This window comes from Hevea brasiliensis, chromosome 9 (genome assembly GCF_030052815.1).
Source record: "Hevea brasiliensis isolate MT/VB/25A 57/8 chromosome 9, ASM3005281v1, whole genome shotgun sequence".
Taxonomy (NCBI): domain Eukaryota; kingdom Viridiplantae; phylum Streptophyta; class Magnoliopsida; order Malpighiales; family Euphorbiaceae; genus Hevea; species Hevea brasiliensis.
In genome coordinates this window covers 34,509,010-34,517,805 of record NC_079501.1, presented here as the reverse complement: position 1 = coordinate 34,517,805, position 8,796 = coordinate 34,509,010, and positions in this window count along the sequence as shown.

Genomic DNA, 8,796 nt, shown 5'->3' with positions numbered 1-8,796 from the left:
ATCATTTTATATCTATATTGTTCCCAAATATCCTTAAACTTAGATACACTTATTCAGAGACTCAAATATCCTTATATTTGTTCCCAAATATCCTTCTTTTTCTCACCCCTATTTTAGAGACCATTCTTCATTTCCTTCTCTTATAGTCTTTTTCTTCTCTCTCTCTCTCTCTCTCTCTCTCTCTCTCTCTCTCTCTCTCTTCTTTTTCTTCTTCTTCTTCTTCTTCTTCTTCTTCTTCTTCTTCTTCTTCTTCTTCTTCACAATCAATCTCCGTCCAATAGACCTAAAACCACAATCGACAATGTTGGCTGTCGACACCATATTTTGGCCGATCCCCGAAATCAATAAACTTTGAAACCGATCCCTAACACTGAGTCTCCCTTTGCCAGCCAATCACATTTCCGATCCCTTCTCAAAAGGAATCGAATCAATACTGAGTCCCCATATCATTTAAAGCCTCACCGATCTCTCAAACCAATTGTCAAGTCCCCTGACCAGTCAATTATATTTCCGATCTCTCTTATCAAACGAGATTGAACCAACATTAGGCCTTCGTGCCACCAGTCTTATTGCCGATCTCTCTTTAAAAAGTTTGGGAATAATAAAGTTAAGGTTCCGATCCGGTTTAATGATGATTCCGATCTTAAGTGTTCAAGTCAAATTTCCAATTTTAATTAAGTCCCATTTAGCGTTTGTTCTCAGCCGATCTCATGCTTATAGTGTTTTCCGACCTCTTGCACTTAGATTAATAATCACTTTTAGTTGTTGTGACATGTTCAGACAATCAAGTGCTTATGCAATTCAGATACTTTCCGATCCCATCCATTCATTAAACAAAAAGGGAATTTCATTTCATTTCAAACTAAAATTTATACAAGTCATTCGGCTGGAGGATCACCCCCAGCCTGTTCTAAATTTTGTTTGCTCCCTCTCTCACCTTCAGCCTCCTCCTCACTATCTTCACCTTAGTCCTGGGGAGCCAGATCCACCATCCAAGAGAAGTCCTCCTCGGGATATCGCTTCCTGAGCTCGGCCAAGAGATCCCCATGAGCATTCACATAAGCACCAACCTCCCTCGTCACTGCCTCTTCTTCTTTTGCTTTAAGCTCCTCAGTGAGGCGAGCGACTTCAAATTTCTGAGCACCAACCTCTTTAAGAACATGAGCTCGCTTTCGGCTTATCCTCGTAAAATTTCATCCGCCCCTCAATTTCAGATATGTAGTTTTGGGCGGACGAAAGTTGAGATCGGAGGGAAGCAGCTTCCTGACCCACCTTCTCGACATCCTGCCTCAAGCGGTGAGCCTTCTCCTGGATAATATGTTGGTTCACCAGACTCTCCACGCTCAGGCTCATAGTTTGCGTCAGGATGTCGTCGAGGCTGTTCGGGGTTAGCCTATCCCGATCCTCCCAAAGGCAGATGGAGGACCCCAAGACCTTAGCAAAACCTGGGTTCTCTCGAACCATGCGGTTCTTCTCCAGCGAATGGATTAGGATCTGGGCGCCGCGGGAAAGGGTCCTCACAGGTGGTTGGGAAGGACCCCCTTCCGCACTCGAAGCAACTGGAGGGGGTGGTGGTGGCGGCTCTTCTTGACGAGGAGAAGACCGAACCACTTCTATGTCTGGGATTTGCTGTCCCGAGGGGTTGAGACGAGCCTCCTTGCATTTCCCCAGGATCATGCCTGGGCGTCTGAAGCAGCTCGGCCAGCTACATCTCCCGCACTTTTCGGGAGACCTCTCTTTTCCGCTTCCGGCTCTCTTTAGAAGCCTCGCCGCTTGCCATACCTGTATAGAAAAAAGGTCAGTGAGATCGCTAAGGCCCAAAGATCAGAGATATAGAAAGTACCGAAGCCGAGGTCAGAGAGCTGAAGCCCGCATTCTTGGCCGGTGACCAGCTGCATAGTCCAATGATGCAGTTTCGCTATCACTGCATCTAAATAAGAGAATTTTTGTCTGGCCACCTGATCTTTCAGTTCCATCACCATTAGGCCCTCTTCTCTATTCAGGGTGATGCGCTTCAGAATTAACGGGCCCTGATGCAGCCAGCTGCGTGGGAAACCCTCAAAGCCGTTCAGAATTTTGCTCCTCAGAATAAAGAAGCGATTCTTCCAATTCTTCAGGGAGGAGGGCAGATCAGTAAAGAGCCCGCAATGTGGCTTCGCCTGAAAGAACCAGTACTCATCGTCCTTTCGGCGAGTTAACCTATGTGGCTTGGTGAATACCTTCGCCGTTGGACTGAGTCCTTTAGCTCGACAAAGACCTCTGAAGGCCACCAGGATCCGCCATGAGTTCGGGTGAACTTGGGTTATGCACACTTGGTGAAATTTTAAAACTTCCTTGAAGAAGTTGTCAAGAGGGAATCGCAGCCTGGCTTTTAGTTGCTCTTCGTATACCATGATCATATCATTCTCTTCAAAGAAGTGATCGGCTCGAAGATCGCCGTGACACTTAATGAGTTCGTATGAATCAGGCTGAATGTTATACTCTTGGCTAAACGACTGCAGGTCGGCTTCTTGAAGGATTGATGGCAGTTCATCCATGGGAAGGTTTTCTCTCCCTGAAGAATGTGTTTGCCTCAAGGATGCTGCTTGACTGCGGGCTGGAATGGAGGTCCTAGGGGGATCAGATCACCCGCTTGTTCCGACTACCTCTACCTCATCCGACGACCACGAGACCTGAACGGAAAGGGGGCTTGCCGCTCTCTGACCCTCGGCGCCGCTCATTTTCAAAGAAAAGAGGAAATTTAAACTAAAAAAAAGATCAAAACCCTTACCGGAGTGTGATCGGTGTCGGAAGAACTTGAAAAAATGAGAGGATTTTGGAATCGCTCGCGAAAGGTTGAAAATGACATAAGGGAACAACTGGCGGACTCATCCCCTATTTATACTAGTCTGAGCATTTAATGCTCACGGTGTCCCAAGCGGCGCATCGGTTAGCGGGATTCGCCAGCTTTTTCTGACACATCTCATGAATATTCCAGAAATTCCATAATAAGGAGAGATCGGCTAGTTAGAGATCGGTGAATTAAGGTGAATGTTTGGAAGTGTGGATCGGTCAAGGGCTGTTCAGTTAGGAACTGGATCGGATAAACACATCAGAGATCGAAAAATAATCAATGCAATAATAATAAAAATGATAGTTGTCAAAATAAAACTTTATTTCCGAAAGGTCAGATTACATCATTTGGGCGATCTCTAGATATCGGATTACATTAAAAGTCGGATTACATCATTTGGGCGATCTCTAGAGATCGGATTACATGAAAGGTCTGATTACATCATAGGGGCGATCTTTAGAGATCGGTGGAACATCCTATCTAATAAAGGCCTATGTCAAAACCTAGTCTCGTGGCTGAATCAAAAGATTTGTCCGGCCATAGATAGCAGATAGATGTACAGCTCAGATGGAGTGATTATGACTCCCATGAGGATGGAGAATCATCTCCACTGTCATCGACCAGAACCGAGCTGTAGTCGGGACGCCCAATGTGGTGAGGAGCCAAATGAACTTCAAGGGGCAGTCACCGATGTTAAGGGGAATATTAGCAGTCTTCTCGCCCAAAATCAGTTCGCCGACTATATCGGTCGAACGATTCGAGATCGACACAATCGAGGTCCTTGATCCAGGTCTGCAAATTAGTCCGGTTTTCTCACTGTCATCAAATGAGGTTATCATGATTCTCCGATCACCAGGATCGTAAATTTTCAGTCGAGAAATAAAGAGGACAATCGGAAAAAGATCAAAAGCAACTATCATGGCCGGGATTATTGTCGGAGCGGTAGGAACAGGAAATGTGAGATGGAAAGAAGGGAAAATCAAATGCGGAGGGGTTTCCCGTTGAAGGTATATATTTAGGGAAAATCTGAGCATTTATCGTAAGCAGAAAACGAAGCGGATGCCTCAAAAATCGAAGGAATAAATGCTTTGACTGAACCAGACCTGATAAAGGAAAAGACCGGAGTAGGAGAGGTTAGAAGAGGGGAGCCCGGCATGAGAGATCGGAAAAGGATCATGTTAGAAAGATCGGAAGGGAGAGGAGGTCGAAAAACAAAGAGAATAAGACAACTGCCGTTAACTGTCGTCATAATCAGAGCCAAGGTAGTTAAAGCGTTGCAGACGAAATCTCCACCGCAAGCCTCAGAATCGCCCACATTACTGACAGGTGCCAGAGTATGTCATGACAGTGCTGTGCATCCCAATCTCCACCGTTGATCTTACTTGTAAGGACGAGCCCAGAGCCCTTAGATCAAAGAAGAAGACGACAAGACCGACACCTTTTATTCCCAGCCCTCGGATCGCCCCGGATAAGAAAATTTGAGCCGTCAGATTAGAAGAGAAAAATGATAAAAATTTCTGAAAAGGATCTCAGCCATTCATTCTGATTCTCTTTAATTCCCAAGCGTCAGATCATGTCCTTCAAAATCTAAACCTTCCATCTCCCTCAAAATAAATCCTGACCCTTCATGGGGAGCACCCGGTCCCTATAAATACCTGCATGAAAACTGTTCAATGGAGAGGACGAAGGAAGAAAAGGGTGGTAATTATAGTGGAAAAGCTCTGAAAATTAATTCAGTTTCGCTACTCTGCTATTTTTAAACTAGAAAGACTTTAGAAACTAGTTTTCTCAAGTATTTTCTTTAAAGAAGTGTTGGACACTGGAATTCCTGATTTCCAGTTTGTTCATTGCTCTGTGATAGCCTTTTTTCTTAAGTTTTCAGTTCTGTTTTCACCACCTTTATATCCACTTTTATTTTCTGAGTTCAATCTCATTCATTATCATTCCGGTTCGATCATATGCTAACTAGGCATTTGTCATTTCAAGGTAAGCATTAGTCCCAGACTGTTAGCCCAAAACTCTGCAACATTCGTGACTCCATAGTTAGTTCAATAGGTTCAACTCCCTGCAGGTGAGTGTTTGAACCATTGCCTTATCCAATGTTCATCTTTATTTTCTTTTTATTTATGCACGTAATTTTCATTAAAGTTTGTCTTGTGTCAGAAGGTCCCACGTAGATGGTTATTCTCATGAGTTTATCTTTTGATGCAATAGTTCATGTCATTTATTTATTCTTGGTCTTTTATTTATCTCCCAATGCGGGTGTTCAGGTTACGGGTAACGTATAGGTAGTTGGATAAAGTGTTGGTAGCAGTATTTTGACATAAGAGTTTTTTTAATAAACGTTCGGATAATAAATCAAAGAGTTATGAAGTCGAACCACTAGACTAGCTTGAGAAAATGACTAGGTCAGGTATAGTGTAGGAATAAATTGAGTTTCAAAATTAACAAATGAAATAAAGCAAATATTGCCTGTCGAAAGGTATTAGTAAGGCGATCACATAGGGGGTCGGTCAAATTCAGTCTGATGTCCCCTATCTAGTCATGAGGTACCAATGAGTTAAAAGACGCCTAATTCAGGTTCTCGGCATCGTCGGATGCCAGAACCCTTAATCTTAGGCTCTTATGATGTGTAGCTGTAATCAAATTTTAAGAGGTCGGAAAAATCCTTATCCGACTCCCATTCAAGTAAAAGAGATCGGAGGAGAGTTCTTATCTGATTCTCAACCAAAAATTTTAATAAATATTCAAAAGAGATCGGAGGAGAGTTCTTATCCGATTCTCAACAAAAAATCTTAATAAATATCTAAAAGAGATCGGAGAAGAGTTCTTATCCGATTCTCAATCCAAAAAAATTCTAATAAATATTTAAAAGAGATCGGAGGAGAGTTCTTATCCGATCTCCAATCTAAAAGAGATCGGAGGAGAGTTCTTATTCGATCTCCAATCGAATTCTAACAAATATGCAAAGTAATCCTACAAACGAAAACCGCAACACAACACCAATTCACTAAGGTTGTCTCATTTACTTATGTATCTGGGTAATCCGAATTAGTGAAAAATCAAATATTCCTTTTTATCAAAATGATTAACATTCCCATTTGAACCCCCTAACTATCGATTCTAATTTATAAAGAACGTAAGGTTAAATCTGCTCACCCTCATTGAGGGACGAGGTGGGGTGCCTAACACCTTCCCCACCTGTTTACGGACCCCGAACCTAGAATCTCTGTATTTGAAGTGGTTTCATTTTAATTTGCATTTCACAAATGGTTTTCTTTAATTTCCCTCAAAATTAAAGTGGCGACTTCTCACTCTTTCCCACTTCGGTCAGGGTTCATCCAGGCGACCGCAAAACTCCTTGCGACATTGGCCATAGCCATAGGCCCATAATGGCAGATCCACTACTTTCCCTCCACTCCTTTACTCCTTTGCACTCACCATTATTTGTATGATAGACCCACCACCCATGGTGTCGGCCATAGCCACAGGCCCATAAGGAGAGACCCATTGCCTCTCTTCCACTCCCTCAAAGCCTCGAGGTCCTTGATGACTTGATCTTCTTCTTAGCTTGCCTTGCCCATCCACCTAGTGTAGGTGCTTCTCACTTTGCTTGGATAGGTATCGATTATTTTGCTCACATGGTGCTTCTCACTTCTTAGTTCTTGCCTGTTTGTTGGTATATGGTTATCAATAAATGTAAGTCTCAGTTCTGAGTTCTCGATTATTTTGTGGAAATCTCAAATTGGAACTTATTGTTGGTTTTTTGATATTAGATGAATGATAAAATTCAGTTAATTATGTGTTTGATTCACTGATTATGTTTATTTGGGTTGATTTTGTGTTTGATTCATTGATTATGGCTATGTAAATTTGAAGTTTGAAGGCTCAAATTTGAAAATGGGTTGTTAATTTGTGAGAAAAGAAAAGGTAGATAAAAGGGGAAAAGAAGAGCCGATTTTTTAAACCAAACCGAATCAATTTATTTAGATTTATTCAGTTTGATTCCTTAATAGTTCAATTCGATTCAATTTGTGAAATATTGAAATTTGATTAATTCAGTTCTAGCGATTTGATTCGGTTTTAACTAAATTCTAGCCCCTATATTATGGTAAGGAAACCTTTTAATTTCTGCACATAAATGCAATGGTGTCATAGGCTTGTAGGCTTGGTTTTGAGCTATCAAAGACTTTGTAGATATGGGCTTGAGCTTATCACATATGGCACTAAGTCTTCATTCAAAAGACTAAATAAATAATTGCATTAAAATGTTTTAAGAGTTAAATTGAGTCAAGCAAAAAATTTAGAGATTAATTAATATATTTCCTTTTGAATTATAAATTGGGTGATAATTTTAAACTTTTACATTGCGAGATAGATATTCAATAATCAAATCACTAATTTAATGACATAAATTGAATGTAATGACTAAAATGAACCATGATTTTATAAATGTTTGAGAAGAAATTAATACACATTGCTAATAGGCTGGTCCTTCTAGATCTCATATCAGTTGTGGAGTGTGTATGAGTGTGGGTTATGTGGAAATAATAACTCTGTTAAAATTGTTATGATTTTAAAAGTGGTTCATTCTCGTCACTAATCCGTGTATATGTGTGTTTTTATCTTAAAAAAAAAGTTAGGAATTACAATAATCCTATGTGATAGATACATTAGATAATCTTTTTTTTTTTTTTTTAGATTTTGTCCCATATATTGATAGAGAAAGATTCTCTTATGTATATTATAACAACTTTATCTAATGATATCACTTAACGGGCCACAATTTAATAGTTTATTATTAGTTTTAGGATTTATATAGCTTTTTGTTTTTGCTATTTGCAAGGTGAAGCCCGAAAAATTTTTTAAAGCCCGAAAATTTTTTTTGGGCCAATGTTATATAAAATTAAATTTAAAAATGGTTTACACTCATTGTCTATCATATTATATATTCAAAATTACTGTAATAGAGTGTAATTAAGTTATAATTTTTTTAGAAAGCCAATACTATAAAAATTTATTTTAATATTTTACATTATCTCTAACATAATAAAAAATAAATTATTTTAAAGAAAGCCAACCATTAAAGTTATCAAACTCAAATAATTACATTTTCTTAAAAATTTAAAATGTTAATTATTTACATTTTAATAATAAAATATTAATTTTTATATTTTTAAATTTTAAAAATTATATTTACTTTTTTTATATAACATAAAAAAATAGAAATAAAAAACTGAAGAACTACATACTTCTTGTAGGCACCTTTAGAGCTACTACTCCTTCTTCTTCTTCTCCCTACCTTGTTCACCAATGGCATTGTGACAAATAGCCTGGCAAATTAGGTCACCAAAGACCAAGAAAGGAGCGTGAGGCCCGCAAGAAGGAAGACCAGCACTAGCGCGAAGTCGAGCACTCCAAATCTCGACCCATCAAGAAACAGGGAGAGAAATCTGAGAAGCAGAGAAGAAAACCAATATTGCTACAAAACCGAAGGTCCAAATCCTTTATTTATTTATGACTACATAGGAAGATATGGAGTGATCCAAGCCTATCAGCCCTTCATTCACATAGATTCCATGATTCAAACTTTATAAACTTGTTTTGTCATTAATAAGTCTGAAAGTGATGGACGAAGATCCTTCATGTGCTGAAATAGTGTTGTTATTCAGAAAATGTCATGAATTTGTAACAAATGTAATTTTTTCAGTCAATATAGCTTTTTTTGGAATATTTATAGTGTCTTTTTATATAAGCTTATTTGTTCTTCGTTACAAAATTTGAATTTCTTTAATGCATTTGCTAAAAAAGGCCCTAAGAGAATTTTTTGGGAAAAATAATAAATGTGATACTCATACTAAATGCAGTTAAACTAAATTTCATGACATTTTCTGATTTTTTTGATAGCCACCAATTAAAAGGAAATATTTTTTTCATTTTTGTCATAGCTATCACAGCCATTG